Genomic DNA, 18,304 nt, shown 5'->3' with positions numbered 1-18,304 from the left:
GGTGAGTCATCAGTGAGTTCTCCTGGGATCAGTCCCCACTCCGGTTGTTGCTTTTCATTTATGTTCCAGGCTTGGATGATTTAGATCATCAGCATTTCCATCTGAATCCTGAGGCAGCTGCTTTATGGCCTTTTCCTCGCACAAAGGATCTTACTAAAAATCTACATTACGGGCCTGGCGGATTAAGCTTTGCTTTGAAATACTTTGATATAAAGTAGAAAAGACATGTTACGACCTATTTGCCACAGAGGGGAGAACCCCAGTCCATCAGTGCTCAAAACACAGGTCCCTCTCTCCGAGCAGTCCTGATTTAATGGGGATAATGATGAGCTCTCACTCTGTGAGTGCTGGAAGGATGGAAAATGTGTGGAACAGGGCACTGTGTCCTACACACAGACATGGGAAATGACCATATGGGCTGAGGTGATGCCCTGAGGGTGACCAAGTGGGCAGGAAAGCACAACCAGGTGTTTTTAGCTAAAAACTGGAATTTTGTGAGAGATTTCGAGCATCTGGGATGAGGCACACTCCTGGGAATGGCTGGAACCAGAGAGAACTGAAGAAAAACCTTCTTTGACTTGCAGTTTCTTTTTTAGCCCATCTTCACATTATCCTACAGGGCAAGGGTGATGACAGGGTCATCAGATCAGAATTGCAGGCTGTTTCAAAGTTTATCTTTCCTTTTAATTCTTAGATATATTTAATTAACTTATTAGTTTCACATCTTGACTTCGATGCTCTAAGTGTGGTTACACTTCCAGTGGCTGAAAGACTCCAAAGTGACCACCTCTCTCTCTTCTTTTTTTACATCAGTTTTTTAGAGAGGAACCTCTCCTCCTGGAGCCCAAATAATGTATGATTTTGATGGATAGCATTTCCCCTGAAGTGTCACTGAACTCTTGGGGTGATTTCCCTTGCTGAGCTGCAGAAATAACTCAGATTAACAGCCCCTACTTAGGGGGAAGGAGATGCTGCTGCTGCTTTGTTGTGAAAAATCCTGGAAAAAATAGATTACTCCTTGAAATTGCACCAAATGTGCTTAAATTAAGGCTTGGAATGGGCTGCTTTTTCCTGTGGAGGTGTTTATTTTAAAAAGTACTTTGGAGCAAATAATTCATTATCCTCTCACCTTGCACTTGGTGATTGCTTATACTAGGAGTCCACTTGGAGAAGCAGTTGGCTTTTTCCTTCATTATATATACATAGACCCAAAGAATTTTTTATACTCCAGTAAACATAATTTGTACTTCATGACGTGTTATGAGTTTCTCGTTGTATGAATGTCTTAAAATGAATTTATAAATAATTTTTATGGTTCAGTGAGAAAAGCCATTAAGGTGTTTTAAATGTTTGGAAGTGCAGGAGTTGAAAGAGTGGGTTGATGTATGGGGTGCAACGGGAGTTGGGAGCTGTGCAGGAATGCTCTAGAGGAAATCTAGAGGGCTTCAACTTAAAAATTATTAAAATTGCTACTGGTAGATAGGGTACAGGAGAGAATTTAAAGGTGAAAGGAAATGAAAAACATTCAAGTAATAATATCACGGTGTTCACTCACTTATTGTGATCTATTTAGATCAAGGTAAATGTTAGCTTCATTTTAAATGTTTAAATAAATCTGCGAAGGTCTGCAAATAATTTGTCTGCTAAGGCATTGACCCTTCCCCATGCCTTGGAACTGTTTAGTGTAAGAAATGCCACTTGTGACCCTGCAAAAATATGTTGGTAGAGCTCCAGGCTTGTCTTGAATTTCTTAACTATTCTGGACAACAGGATGTGTAATAAAACAACTGCATTTTGTGACTTCTGGAGTCTCAGAGATGAATTGCTGCCCATGAATTTCCCCTCCAGCATGAAAAGCATAAATCCATGGGAATGAGTGGAAGTTGAGTGTGACACCATCTCTGCTAAACTGTGGAAACTTTCTGCAATCAATTGCACAATCACTTTATTTGGAAGAGCAGCTGCTATCAGCTCTGAATGGCTCCCACATCTCAGGGTAAGGTCTCTTAACTATTTCTCTGTGTTATTTTTAATTAACTTGGAACGAGCATTTGTGCATGGAAATCTCAGTGCAAACGTGTACATGTGGTTTTATGCCTCCCTCCAGCTGCCACACTCTGCAGGCAGGGATTTTGTTCAATTTTGCCCGTTCTTGCCAAACTTCCTGGAAAATCTGCTGGGATCAGCCAAGGGGGCAGGTAAGGGACGAGGGCTGCAGCAAAGGGACAAGCACGAGGATCAGAACTTCCCCAAATCCCACTGAATTTCCATGAGAATTTGTATTTACAAGGGCATGGAGTGACAGGGGAATGGCTTCAGACCTCCGGACGACAGAGTTGGATGGGATATTGGGAAGGAATTCTTCCCTATGAGGTTCTGGGAATTTTTGGGATGGAATTCCCAGCCATGGAGCCCACCTGGAGGCAGTGAGGTGAAGTCAAGTGTTAGTGTTCAAAATCACAATAAATCATTGCAGATTTTGGGATTTCGCCTTATCTAAGGGACGAGGGCTGCAGCAAAGGCACAAGCACCAGGTTCAGAACATCCCTGAATCCCACTGAATTTCCATGAGAATCTGTATTTACAAGGGCATAGAGCGACAGGGTTGGATGGGATATTTGGAAGGAATTCTTCCCATGAGGTCGGTGAGAGGCTGGGGTGGAATTCCCATCCATGGAGCCCACCTGGAGGCAGTGGGGTGAAGTCAAGTGTTAGTGTTCAAAAGCACAATAAATCATCACAGATTTTGGGATTTAGCCTCCTCAGCCTTTGAATTTAACATAAAGCAGAGGCTAGAGAGGAATTCAGTGGGCTCTTAGCTATGGGTGTGAGTGCAGGCACAGCAAGATGCAGCATTAGGAACAGCTGCAGAGGCCAATTTGACAGAGTGACCCCATGAAATCACTTAATCCCCACTGGTTTTACACAAGAGCTGCTGTGTGGCTCTGGTTTTTGCTTTGGGGCAGCCGGGAGGTGGTGGCTCTGCAGCTCAGAGGCACAGCAAGGCTTTAGGATGTCATAACAAAAGGAGGGGAAGGAAGTCCTTGCTGCTTATCCTTTATTCTAATCAGCCTTTCCTCTGCTTTTCTGCATTACAGCACCACTGAGCAGCGTGGTATTGGCAGCAGAGAGGCTGAAACCTTCTCTCAACACAGGCAAATATTTCTGGGCATCAGCAGCTCCTGCAGCAGAGGTGAGGGCAGGAGCATCACAGCTGAGATGGGTGGGGAGGCTGGGCTTGGGATCCTCACTAACAAGTCAGGGAGGTGAAAATGGTATTGAATTTGCCAGCAAAATCCTTAATCCTGGAGCACAGAGAGCTTTTCTGCATGCACCTCAGGTGTGTGGAATCCTTGTGTGAAGAATCCCATCTAGAAAAGGCAAAAAGCCTGTGATAAATATATCCTCTTTGATGTGATGAAAGTGAAGCTCTCGGAGCAGAAGAACTGCTGGTGCCTCTGTAAACATTTTGGTTTGGTCTCAGTCAGATAGACTGAAGTAATCAAATAGACAAGAGTGTGAAAGTCAGAGGGAAAAAAACAACAACTCTGAGTGGGCCAGGATCAGTTCAGGGTAACTCAGTGCTGGAAGCTCCAGGCAGGATAAGCCTGGCCCATTATTCTTGCCTGTCTTGGTTTGGAAAGCCAGGTGCCTGCTAAGGAAGGCAGGAGCCTGCCCTGAAATGGAGAATGTAAACCCTCTCCTCTCCAAATTGCTGTTAATTTGAAATTAAGGGGCTCTGAGGCAAAAATATGGGAGCAGGAATAGCCGTTCTTTAATAGGGTAGAACATGAAAAGAAAATAAACAATGCAGTGCACTAAAACAACACTGCCAGAGTCAGAACCCAACCTGACACTCTGTGGGTCAGGGTGTTGGCAGCAGTGCCATTGGAATTGTGGCTCAGCCCTCCTGCAGTGTCAGGGGTGGTTCTGCTGGAGCAGGGATCCTGGAGAAGGGTGGAGTCTCCTCTGAAGATCCAGGGGCAGAGGCAGCTGCTGCTCCTCTGGGGAATCCAGTGGAGAAGCCGTGCTGGTGTTCCAGAATCTCCAGATTATATCCGGGCAGGAATGCTTGGCTGGTGTTCCAGAATCTCCAGATTATATCCAGGCAGGAATGCTTGGCTGGTGCTCCACAATCTCCAGATTATATCCGGGTAGGAATGCTTGGCTGGTGTTCCAGAATCTCCAGATTATATCCAGGCAGGAATGCTTGGCTCCTCCCTCTGGGCTCACATCTCCCAATGGGATGCTGTAGTTCTTATCAGCCATGCAGTGACATTCAGTGGCCTCTTATCAGCAGATCTCGCTCCTGAGGAAGGTGTGGGTGTGGAAGAGATAAGGAAAACTGCCCACTTGACAAGAGACAGATGACATCCAAATGGCAAATAGAATAAATTCATCTTGCCTTGCAGTCTGGGACGTTGTTTTTCTTTACTTTTCTGTTCACAGGTCAACAAGTGCCACTTAAGAGAGGGCTCTGTGCTCCTCTTGCTTTTCCTGCCTGTTAAAATCCCAGCAACTCCTAGGAGACCACACAGCTGAGCAGAGCCACTCCTGAGGTTAAATATTGAGTGGTTGTCTCCATTTCCATTTGTGCAGGGAGCTGCTTCAAGTGCAGCTCATGTCAAAAAATAATCGAGCTCCTGAAGTGGCTCTCGGGTTCATTCAGCTGGGCTGGGGCTGCTGCTGGTTCTGCCTGTTGTGTTCTGCGCTCACCTGGAGTCAAACATGCTGCAGCAATATTCGTTAAGTGCCTGGCTTAATTTCACCTCCAATTTAAATTTTATGAGGCAGTTATGTGTTAGTTAAAGGCCCTTTTGAAATGACTGAAAAGATCAGGTGAATTTTAAAATGCTGGCTGTTTAAAGCCTCATTGCTGTTTTAATTGAAGTGAATTTTAATATCTGAAAGACATCTTTGTTAATACATTAAAGAAGTTTAACGCTATTAATTGATATGGAACAGAGTAGCAGTGAATTTATTATGTGGTTTAAAATACCAACTGGTGTTAAAGCTATTTCTGCTTTGCATTTCTATTAAATGCCAACCATAACTTGCTATAGAGGCTGCTGGAGACCTGACTATTGATTAAATTACCTTCCAATGAGGGCTCACTGTCAGGCACTGAACAATCCTGTTAAAAAGTGCAGGAAATCTCTGGTTTGGGAGCATCAGGGAAGGCTGAAATTCTGCTTTAAGTGGCAGTTCAGGATCTGGTTTGGCTGATAGATGGAATAATAAGGTTACTGATGAAGATTAAAAATAATGCTGTGAAAATAATAGGTTTTTTAGACATTTTTTATTTATTCTGCCCACCATGAAGCATCCCAGCAGCTGTTTCTCCCTAGATAAAAAAGGAGATAAGGAGGGTGAGTGGCAGAGATCAGGGTGAGATGAGGATCTCAGCCGTGGCCCCTTCTTTAAAACGAAGGGAATTTGCCTTCTGTTCTCTCTGCTTTTGCCTTCTTGCTCATTTAAATACAAGCTTTTCAAGGAAAGTTATATAAAAACCCTGACAGCTCCTTATGGCAGCTCCATGTGATGAGAGGATCAATCGCTCTTCAGTTTTTCCCATTTCCTGTGGTGGTTTCAGAGCCAGAGTTTGCTTTTTTTTCCCCCCAAGAAAATTGTTTCCTCCTCAGTTTCTAGAGGCAGCAGAAGATTTTGTCTAAAATTTGAGGGCTCATTTTTGCACCAAATTCTGAGCAAATTCCGAGGAAATGGTTTGTCCCATGATAATGAAGAATGAATTTAGTCTTAAAGCTGATGCTCTCGAACATGGAAGGGATTTAAGAGCAGCTCCCCTGAGCTTTGTGGCTGTCACATTGCAGACAAACTTCCCTAGACTTTAAAAAATAATGTGGAAAAGCAGAAATCTTTACTCTGGAACTTTTAATTAAAGCACATTTTTAAATTCTCACCCAGATTCAGAGTAGCCTTAGGTCAGCTTGTCCCCTTCCATTTCTGAAGGATAATAAAGTACTCTGAACAAACAGTCCTTCTGGAGATTTAATACACTTTAATAAATCCATTTTAGGCCCCGATGCAGATTAGCTTTATTGTGTTCATTCGTAAAAACAAAGGTTCATGAGTGTTGGTGGAGGAATTTTCAGCAAACTTTGTTTCAACAACATCAACAAAAAAATCCTCATTTTGTGTGTGCTTCAGGGGTGTCTGACAAACTGGGGAACAATACAATGTGCAAGCTTTAGCCAATTAATCCTCCCATTATTTGCCAGGCAGTGTGGCCAGGCTGAAATCCATTCTGCAGAGGATAACTTATTCACCAGGGCTTAATCCTCCCCCATCCAGCACCAAATGACTTCAGACTTGCATAAAATTATAAATTTTGTCATTATTTGACCAGCTCTTCCAGGGCTTGGAGTGTAATTCTTGCTCTGCTAAGCCTCTTTTGTCCCATGCTGCTGGAAACTGCCTTGGCTGCTTTGCATATTTTTATTCCAAGAGAGTAAAAATTTATTTCTATTTATAATAAATTTATAAAAAAATTTACTATTTATTTCCAAGTACCACCAGCCTGCCTCTGCCTCATTGGGTTTTTTTGTGATTTTTTTTTTTTTTTTTTGAGGTCCAACAGAATCTGTAGATGTTTGAGCAACTTTGTGGAGGGCTGGGTTAGTTGCAGGAATTAGGGAAGAAGGTTTTTGTTAGGAAAATTAACCCACAAAAACCAGGAGTTTATGTCTAAAAAGGAGACAGAGGAGTCCTTTGACTTTATTCCAATCAAGGCTGAGGCCATGGGGCAACCCCTGGGGTCTCTCCAATTTTTGGAGGACGCAGCCTCCCTTTTTATCCCAATTTCCAGCCACATTTCCCTTCTCTCTTTCCCCATTTCTGAGGTAATTGAGAGGTTCAGACTTCCCAGAACACCTGATCCCGAAGATTCCCCTCTAATGTACAACCCTCCCTTTAAATTTTTAATTCTTATGGAATTTAGGGGTTTTTTCCCCATTGTTTCTTTCATCTTTCAATGTCCAATTTCATTTAACAGCAAACCTAAAGTTTATTTGTAAAAGCAAATCTCTTTTTCCATTCACCAATCAGTGGAATCCTTCCCATTGTTTCTTTTATCTCCCAGCGCTGGTTTTATCTCCCAGCAGCCCCTCAGCTTGTTTGGAAACACAAATCCACCATTCCTCTCAATTTCCAGATGAAGTTCAGGGTTAATAAAGTACAATAGAGGAATGCTTGGAGCTGAAATGGGGACACAGAAGAGATGTCACCCTGCCATTGTTCCAAATCACATCTCTTTTTGCCAGCCCTGGACCAATCTGCATCTTTTCTCCATCCCAAAAACCCTCCGCATGGAATTTACAGGTGCTTGCTGAGCTGAAGCTGAGGAAGGAGGGGAGGTGGCTTTGTCATTTTTCTGCTGCTCTGTGACTCTGCTCCGGGCCCGTAATGCACTTCACTGGAAGAAGAAAAGAATATTTAAACAATTACAGGCACATTCCTGCTTTTTTCCCCTCCACTTCATCCTTCCATGCAGCTCAGATAATAGCTCAGGTGAGAGGTGGCTCCTTCCCCAGAGAACTCAGGGAAAAGATGATGCCTCCACCTGCACAAGTCCTCTTTGAAATATTTATGCTTTTAAGCAATTTCCATCTGCTGGAAATGGGGATCTTTGCTCTCTGGACCAGGAGGGCTCCAGCACAAGACAAGATGATGCCATCCCTTATTTTATCACCTTCTGACAACGCTCCTCAGCCAACAAAACGCTGCCTGAGGGCAGGCAGGATGCAGAGACAGAGAGCTCCTCGTGCACCAGGGAATTTCCCATCTCACTTTAATGGAGTCACATCAGGCTGAGAGGGAAATTGGGCTCACTCAGCTCAGCCCTGAGCAATTTCAGTTCAAACTTTTCAAACAGGGAGCTGAGACCTTTTGGGTGTTGTACCTGGCTTGGGATTGTTGTGAGTTTAACTGTGGTGGTGATCACAGGGGTCCCAGGAAGAGGGAAAAGATGAGAATATTGACTCCATGTTTCAGAAGGCTGATCAATTATTTTATTTTATATATATATATATATATATATATATATATATATATATATATAAAAATACTAAAAGAATAGAATAAAGGATTTCATAAGGCTGATTTATTATTTAATGATATATATATTATATATATAATGATATATTAATGATGATAATAATGATATATATAATGATATTATTAATGATAATATATGATAATATATATTATATATAATGATATATATTATATATGATTTTGTATTTAATGATATTATATATATTATATTATATTATATTATATTATATTATATTATATATTATATTATATTGATATATATATTATATTGACATAATGATATATATTATATTGACATAATGATATATATATTATATTGAATAATATAATATATTATATTATATATCTTCTATTCTTGTATATATATCTTCTATTCTCTATATATTATACTAAAAGAATAGAAGAAATTATTTCAGAAGGCTGATATATTATTTTATGATATATATTATATTAAAAGAATTCTAAGAAAAGATTTCATCAGAAGGCTTGCAAGGAATAGAAAGGAATGATAATAAAATCTTGTGACTCTCAGAGAGTCCAAGCCAGCCAGACTGTGATGGGCCATTAATTAAAAACATCCAACATGGACCAATCAACGATGCACCTGTTGCATTCCACCACAGCAGATAATTATTGTTTTTCTTTTCCTCTGAGGCTTCTCAGCTTCTCAGGAGGAAAAATTGTGGCAAAGTGATTTTTCAGAAAATATCATGGCTACATTTAATAATTTCATAATACATTTAATAATGTGAACACTCAAGAAAAGAACCTCACCAGGTCCCAAGTTCCCCTTTTGAGGATACCTGGCCGCTGCCTCCTCTTCTACATTTGATTTTCAAACATGTTTGGAGCCCCCAGACGCCTCTTCCCCAGAACTGATGGCTTGGGATGATCCGCCAGGAATTTGTTTGCATTTATTGCTGCAAACCACAGTCGTGTGCCTCGCTGTTGACAGGAAAGATTGAGTTCTTTTCCCTCTGGATGGATTTTGTTGACAGGACGGATTTGAGCTGTTGACAAAACACGCACTGTGAGCGCGGTGGCATTGATGGAATGCGTTCCATGGGCAGGACAGATTGAGGTGGTGGTGACAAAAACGCAAACACCCCAATGCATTGCGCTGATAAAACACGTTTATCCAACCATCAAATCCATCCAGTTGGCAAACCCGTTTTTGTTTGAAACTGAGAAGCGTCTTTCTGAGGGGAAGGAATAAATTCCTGCAGGGAAGCAGCTCAGCTCATTGAGAAGCTGGGCTGGAACCTCCCTGGCTGTGAAAAAAAAAAACAGATTTGGACCTCTGCATTAGAAATGACAGGAAAAACTATTTTAAATTTAATTAGCCGCATTTCCACAGCATGACAAAACCCTGCGCTAAAATTTACACAATTCAGGTTGTGTAGGTCCTCTGCATCTCAGCCTAACAGAGCTTCAAGGGAGACCCAAAATTGTTTTTAATATTGACCCTGCAAATGAAAATTAATCTCTCAATTTAAAAAAAAAGCATTTTGTCAAGAGCTAAAAAAAACCACTAAAAAACCACTTGGACAGAAATTCCTGCCTGCTCTTGGTATTTCCCCATGTCCAAAGGCTATAAAGGTTTGGATCTCTTTCCTGTCTACCAATCCTGTCTTTTTTCAAGGTCTAACTCCTCCTTTCTCAAGCTGTCCCATTGGTCAGTGTAATTTAGCTCAAAATTTGTCCATTTTCTGCTTTCTCCCTGCTCCAACTTCAGCCACCCTGTTCTCACTAGAGCGAGCTACAAATGAGAAATCTTTTTAAAAATCCTGCTAAGACACTTTGTATCTATAAGGATGAGGGAAATCTGAGCCAGCTCCTAAAAAATCAGCCCAAATTTGCATTGAACCTGGGCAGGATGTTTCAGCAAAATGTGAATTTTAATCTCAGCGAGAGAAGATAATCAAAGCCTGAAGAGTCAAAGGGGAAAAAAAAGGCAAACAAACTGTTGCATAATAATTTCTTCTGCCACCAAGAAACCATTGGGGCTCTTTAATGTCTGTGTTTGACTTCTGGAGAGAACTTGAGCATAATGAACTCCTTTGAAGGCACAGGACGAGTGGTTCTGGTTTTGTGCGAATTTCTGATGGTAATTAAGCACCTTGAAAGATCTGCTCACAATTAAAGTGTCAGTGCTTTCCTGAATAGTCTTAATTTCAGCGAGCTTTTCGTGCTGGATTCATGGGGAATATTAAAAAGCATTTCATCATCCCTGGAAATGTGTGCATGGGAGAGAATCAAAAGGGAAGATGAGGAGCTGCAGTCGTAGGAGCCAGAAGAAAAAACTGAACAATTTCTCAAGAGTTACCTCAAAAGCAGCAAAATATGCAGATGTTAATGAGAGTTCAGATAATTATCTGCCATTAGCTAATTTGGGGCTCAGTAGTGCAAGACCTCTGGATGTATTTTATGGGAGCCAAACTGAGTGAAGGAATATTTTAAAATGGCTTTTCTTTGATTTTTCTTGGAGGTGCCTCAGTGTCTGCTTTTTGTGTGTTTTATTTTTTCCCCAGGTGTGGGATTTGCTTTTTTGTTTGCTGCTTTCCCTTTTGTATTTTTAGTTCACTTCCTCCCCAAATGTTAAACAGATGCTGGATGTGAACGGTGGCCTGGTATATTAATTACTGCACATAATGAATCTCAGGAAATGCAATAAAGGCCTAATTGGTGTCAATAAAAGCAACACTGACAAATGCCTGTGTGTGCAATGCAGGCAATGCTCGGCATCACACAAAGAGGAGAACAAACAACCCCTCCTGCCCTGGGGAATCCCTGACTTTGGAATTCCTGGGGAATGCCAAAATCAGGCAGGGAGCAGCAGAACCACAGGGGCTCCTCGGCCCTGGGGCCTGCTCACGTTGGATTTTTTTAATTGATTTTTAATTGATTTTCAAATTGATTTTTACTGATTTTAATTGATTTTTATTGATTTTTACTGATTTTTTTGTTGATTTTTAAAATTTCTTATTGAGTTTTTAATTGATTTTTTTATTGATTTCTGCCCAGCACAGGTTGTTTAAAGCTCAGCAGAATTTGACCTCTGGCAGTGGGATATATGGAAACAAAGGGTGGTGGCATTTTGGCTGCTGCATTTCTGTCCAAAAAGGATCTGCCAGGGTGGTGGATACTGGAAATCTTGGGGTTTATAGTGTTTCTATTGATATTATATTGATATATTTATATTTATCTTTATTTACACAATGCTCAGGGCATTCCCATGCACATCAAATCTGGAGGGCATTGTACGCAGCAAATATTCCAGAAATTAATATAATATAATATAATATACAATAATATAATATAATATAACCATATAAATATAAATATAAATATATTTAGAAATATAAATATATTTAGAAATATAGATATAAATATATATTTATATATAACTATCGCTAAAAATAAAACTATAAATATTAGTTATATTTATATATAAAATATGTATTTTATATGTTATAATATACATTATTTCATCAAATATGGGGCTTGCATTTTAGAACAGAAATACAGAAATGGTGCCTGTTTGATATATTAAATTACTATCTATATGCACAATATGTGTATTATTTGATATATTAAAGTACTATATATAATATGTATATTATTTGATATATTAGATTTTACATATATCTCTATAAAAATCTAATATATCTATATATACTCGATTTTATATAGATATATAAAAATCTATATATCTATATAAAGATTTTATATCTATCTATATATATCTAATATGTATATATAAAATTTATATAAAAATATATAATATTTTATATTTAAATTATATATAATTATATATATTATGTTATATTATATTATATTATATTATATCATATCATATCATATCATGTCATATCATATCATATCATATCATATCATATCATATCATACAATATTATATTATATTATATTACATTATATTATATTATATTATATTATATTATATTATATTACATTACATTACATTACATTACATTACATTACATTATATTATATTATATTATATTATATTATATCATATCATATCATATCATGTCATATCATATCATATCATCATATCATATCATACAATATTATATTATATTATATTACATTATATTATATTATATTATATTATATTATATTATATTACATTACATTACATTACATTACATTATATTATATTATATTATATTATATTATATTATATTATATTATATTATATATAAAATATATCTATTACATATATAAATGTATAATATTTGATATATTAAATTACAGCTGCACTCTTTCCACCTTTCCTTTTCCACTTCCCTGCAAGATCCACGGGGTTGTTCTTTACAGAGTCAACCTCACCTGCTCTTACCCTTGATAACACATTTTTAAGATGGACTGATTTAAAGTGTGGAGAGGTTTCTGGAGCTCAAATATTTGTCATCTAGGGAGGAAAAAAAAACCCCTTTATAATTTGTATTTGTGTTGCCCTGCCATGTGCAGTAGATCATGAGTGGTTTATGAAACGGAGCCAAACAAGTGGCAATAAAATTGTGACACACGGGAGGGCCTAAGTGGCACCTGGCAGGGGCTGAGTGACAAAGTGGAATAAATGTGTGACATGTCCTGTAAATTGGTGACACTGAGTCACCAAGCACCTGGGGCATGATAAAGTTTAACAGCGCCGTTTCAATTCCACCCATTTGCTTCGGGATGTTTTATTGGGGGGATATTGCAGCGAGGGGTTTTTGAGCTCTAAATTAACAATTTAAAGCACAGGGCTTCGGGATGTATCAAAAGAGTGACTCCCTTAGATTTAATCTCCCTGTATTTATAATTTTCCAGGGGTTTTTTTTGGCACAACTGCAACTGGTGCTGAAAGCTTTCCAATGAACGTGTCCCCTGGGAGGGAAGGAAAAGTTGTAAAATCCACGGCGTGGCTTGAGCCTTCTGTGAAACACTGAGCTGTGTGAAATGGTGAGAAACAAAACAGGGCAACGAGAGATAAAACAGAGATAAAAAACAGAAATAGAGAAATAAAACAGAAACAGAGAAATAAAACAGAAATAGAAAAAAAAAATAGAAATAGAGATAAAAACCCCAAAGAGAGGGAGGTGTTTTGTTGCACTGCAGCAGATGAAAGTTGGGTGAAAGCAGCGATTTGTGCAATCTGAGGGTGATTGGTGATCAAAGCAAGCAGCGATTGAGCTGGTGATGACCTGCCTGGAGAAAAGGCTCCTCAGCCCGGGTGGATGCAGCTCCTGTGGTTGTTTTTAGAGGAGGAGACAAAGAACTGGCTGTGATTAATCAGCTCCTTCCTCCCTGAAAATCTGCAATCAGCTCCAGCAGGAGCCCAGGGATGCTCCGGCAGGAAAAGCAGGGCATAGAGAAAATTAAAAAAACCAAAAGGAAGGAGCTGCTTTTATTTGGGTGAGTAGGAAGGTGATTGATGCTGAGGCAATAAAAGCACCCCTGCAGCCAGGGAGGGAAATGCAGATATTGATGTGCTGCTCTGGAGATGGAGCAGCTGCTGAGGGAGGGGGAAAGCGGAGGATGAACCAAATTTTATTGCTGTGCAAGGGCTGCTCTCAGCAAAACTCCTGCTGGGTTTTGGAGGTCCCCCAAACTGTAAGGAAATGCACGCTGAGTGTGTCCTCACACAATTGCAGACAGATTCCACAAAGAAATGAGAGCTGGATTAATTCTGAATGCTGCTTCTCCCATTGTTTCCTCAGCTCACCTGGAGCTGCTGTGGAACATCAACCCTGTCCTCCTTGTTTATTCCAGAGGCTTTAAATAATGTTGAGCAGGACTGTTTCTCATGGGTATGGGATTTTTTATCCCATTTCTGGAGTGCTGTTTCATGTGAAAATGTGTGTGAAGGCAGCAGGAATGCCACAGAGAGACAAATCTGACCCAACACTTGTTAGGGCTCCAGAGAGAGACTCTGCTCCCTTTTAGCCACACATTCTCCTCCTCATCTGGGGGGATTATTCAAACAATATTAATAAAAATCTTCTTTAGATCAGCAGGGAAAATAAGCAGGGTGATGTAAGGGCTGCCTGCACCGCCAGGGTGGTGGAATATTAGGGACAGGATTTGGCTCAGTGGTGTTTGAGCTGAAATCATGGAAACTGGTTGGGCATTGCAGGCATGGAAATAATGAAGAATTGATTTGAAATCAGGAAAGGTGTAAGGGAGGTGTAGGTGTAATATTAAATAAATAAATAAATAAATAAATAAATAAATAAAATATATACACATATATATAAAATTATTATATATTATTACATATTATAATGTATTGTATATATCATATTATATTATATATAATATATTACAATATATAATAATATATAACAATATATAATATAATATAATATAATATAATATAATATAATACTATTGTTATATTAATAATATAATATTTATTATATCAATATTTACAATTTATATGATATTATGATATAATAAACATTATATTGTAATTATGTTTTATTATATTATATTATATTATATTATATTATATTATTTATTTAGAATTATATTATATTATATATATATTATATATATTATATATATATATATATATTATTTATTTAGAATTAATATATTTATTGCAGACTCTTTTATGGAGTCTGTACACTTGGAATGCACCAAAAATAAGCAATATATTTCTCATAAAAACTCTGTATTTCTAGGTGCTGGTGATGAAATCATGGATCATGTCGCAGGTGGGGTTGTGCTGCATGTGAAGCATTCACCAGTCACTGATTTCAGACAAACGTCAGTAATTTATACCTGGGCATTGTGATGGGCAGGCAAATACCTGCTAACCTGCTCCCAAGCAAACAACCAGTTGTGCAAAATTCCATCCCCGAAGAGATTAAATCATTAGAGCTGATGTAATTTTCATTAGGGGGAGAGGCAGAGCTGCCAGCAGAGCTGAGCTGGTGCCTCTCAATGAGCTTCCCCAGGGACAGGATGTGCAGGAACAGAGAAAAGAGAAAAGCTGAGCTGGGACAGCAGCAGCAAACCATCTGCAGGAATTTCCCAAACAAATGGAAATGAGGATTTAGCAAAGGAAACAAGCGTGGTCAGGTTTTTTGGGGGTTTTTTGGGGGTTTTTTTTGGGGGTTTTTTCTGGGATTTTTTGGGAAATGGCCATCCCCAAAGTGTCATCACAAAAATCATGCTGAGCATTGAAAGCAGCTCTGTTTCATTGGCTGCCTTTAATAAAAAATATTTTAAAAAATTTAAAAAGTCAAAACACCTGTTAGGCATTTTAAAGACAATTTTAGAGAAAAATTGAAACACAGCATTGAAAACAGCTCTGTTTCGTTGGCTGCCTTTAATAAAAATAATTTTAAATATTTAAAAAATCAAAACACCTGTTAGGCATTTTAAAGACAATTTTAGAGAAAAGTTGAAAGAGAGCATTGAAAACAGCTCTGTTTCATTGGCTGTTTTTAATAAAAAATATTTTTAAAAATTTAAAAAATTAAAACACCTGTTAGGCATTTTAAAGACAATTTTAGAGAAAATTTGAATGAGAGCATTGAAAGCAGCTCTGTTTCATTGGCTGTTTTTAATAAAAAATATTTTTAAAAATTTAAAAAATTAAAACACCTGTTAGGCATTTTAAGGACAATTTTAGAAAAAAATTGCAGCTGGTCAAATCCTGAATTTTTGCCTCCAATCTGCCCGTCATAAACTGCAATCACAAAAATCACCTGGGCCATAAAGAGAAATAAAATAAATGGATATTCTACAGTATGTAAACTATTATGGAATGACCTTTTGGCTTTTAATTTCTCTGCCTGCTCTGGCAAGCTGCCATGTGTGAGCAAACAAATTGATTAATTATTTTCAATGATATAAGAAAATGGCCAAAGGGCCAAATTTCAAATAATGGCATCAGCATTAGCCTGGAATGATGGCAACTTCCTTGGCAGGTGGAAAAGTAAAATTAATCTCCTCTGCCAAGCTGGACTGGATAAAAAATGAATTTTTAAAAATGTATTGATTCCCTGTGGGTTGCTTGTCAAGGAGATGCTCAGATCAGCTTATCTGAATTAAAAGTGGGCATCAGAGGAGGAAACCCACATCAATACTTCAGCCTGCATCAAGTCACAGGTCAGATTCATAGTTGGGTATTTTCCTTCCAGGGAGGTCCTTGCACCCACTGGGTTTTTCCCTTGAAATATTGAAAATTAGGTTTTCAATATTTTTGATATTTCCTCTGGAATATTGAAAATCAGGTTTTCAATATTCTCGATATTTCTCTGAAATATTGAAAATCAGGTTTTCAATATTTTCGATATTTCCTCTGAAATATTGAAAATCAGAAAATCATTGGAAAATCAGAAAATCATTTGAAAAGCAGATATTTAGGGACGAGTTGTTTCTGGGAGTTCTCGTCCTGCTGTTGGTGCCATGTTCAGTGGATATTTATTTATTTATAACACTCCTGGCAGAGTGTTGCAGGAGTGAAAGGGAATTCATGAAATCCCATCAATCTTTCACTGAACACAATATTGTTCCTGATGATGGAGAACAGGAAGGATTCTCTGAGATGTACCAGTAGGGGTTGAAAAACTGGCATCATTTTAAACTTCATAATCCTGGAGGAAAAACCCTTCAGAAATAACTCCTCTGTCTGTATTTTTGGTCTATTTATGCTTTTTTAGCTCCCGGTGCAGTGCAGCCACCAACTGAAAAGTCTCCTGTGTCCAGGTAACAATTGAAAGGCAACACAATTAAATCATAAAATATTAACTGAAATATTCCAGCCATGCAAACATTTTAATCTGAGGAGAGTGAATATTCCCATTTTCCTCTGGAAGGACTCACTCAAAGCCTGAATTTAAGAGCAACATTTATTTGTTTTTTGCCCCTGAAAGTCTAGACAGCGACAGAATTAACTCCCGAAGATAAAGATCTGAAGATCGAGATTGATGTTTTATTTCATTTCAGCCGGTTGCTAATCAGGAACACGAAGCATTTCCATCAGCAGGGCTTTGTGTTTAAGTGAAAAGCTTAAAGTGAAAGTCTTAAAGTGAAAATCTTAAAGTGAAAAGCCATCAGGAGGAGCAGAGTTACAGGATGTTCCTCAGTGATCCTGCAAGAGCCACACGGACGCTGCCTCTGACTTCTTGCCTCATTTCCTTTTCCAGCATGTGATTTTTAAAGGAAAGCAGAGCGATTTGCCCTTGTTTTGGATCATCAGCAATGAAGCAGGGAATTCTCTAGCAGGAGTTGAGGCAGGAGGGCAGCTCGGAGTTGTGGCTGCTCACTGATGCCTGGGAAATTGGATAATGGTTTTTTTCAGCTTCCTTTTTCATTGTTACAGCTGTTGGCTTCAATCTGGTTCGGTGGTTTGATTAAAATAACATTATTTCTCTGACTTGGCAGTTGCCTGGTGTTGGGTGAACAAATGAATTCAGAGGAGAGTCAAGGAGAGGAAAGCACCAACAGGCCCAGAGAACTGATACAGCAGTGCAGCAAAATAAAAAATATAAACTTATAAATCAAATCAATACAAATCAATATCAATAAAATCAAATATATACTTGAAAAACTTCACACAGAAAATCAGTGGAGAAGGAAACCTGCAGTGCTTTGTGCTTCTTTTAACCGCTTCACCCAAATTCTCCCCTTTTCCATATTTAAGTCTCATCCCACCAGAAGGGAGGACAACCAGGCTCTAGTTTAGAAGTGCCACATCCCCAAATCTCCTGGAATTATTTGAGAATTTTGGAAAATGCTCTAAAGAGTGTGACAGCAGGCTGGGGTAAACTCCTGTGTGTTAATCCCTAAAAGAAACTAAAGAGGAATTCATAGAAGTGCAAATGAATTTGAAAAACTCTTCTCCAAAGACCAGGGGCCATTATTTTGACTTTGTGGAAGACATCAGTTGCATTTTTGGCCATGGAAATGGGCAGAGGGGGGGGAAATTGGGCAAGGAAAGAAATATTCTTCCCATTTTATGGCTGGGGAGTTTTAGCACAGGCACCTGACAGAACTTGGAGCAGCCAGGATGGGAATTCAGATTTAGTTCCAATAAGCAGCTTTTATCACAAGATCGTTTTTCTCCCTTTCATAACTTGTAGCATCTACATAAATAACCAATAAACCTTTGAAAATGGGATCCCTCTTCTTCTTCTTCTTCTTCTTCTTCTTCTGCTCCATTTCCAATTCTCAGCCTGGTTACATTGGCCAGTTTATTATCTCAGATGTT

Source organism: Melozone crissalis, unplaced genomic scaffold (genome assembly GCF_028551555.1).
Source record: "Melozone crissalis strain CALT ecotype California unplaced genomic scaffold, PUWL_Pcris_2 ptg000247l_1, whole genome shotgun sequence".
Lineage (NCBI taxonomy): Eukaryota > Metazoa > Chordata > Aves > Passeriformes > Passerellidae > Melozone > Melozone crissalis.
The sequence above is the reverse complement of the archived record's forward strand: the minus strand, read 5'-3'. Positions refer to the sequence as shown.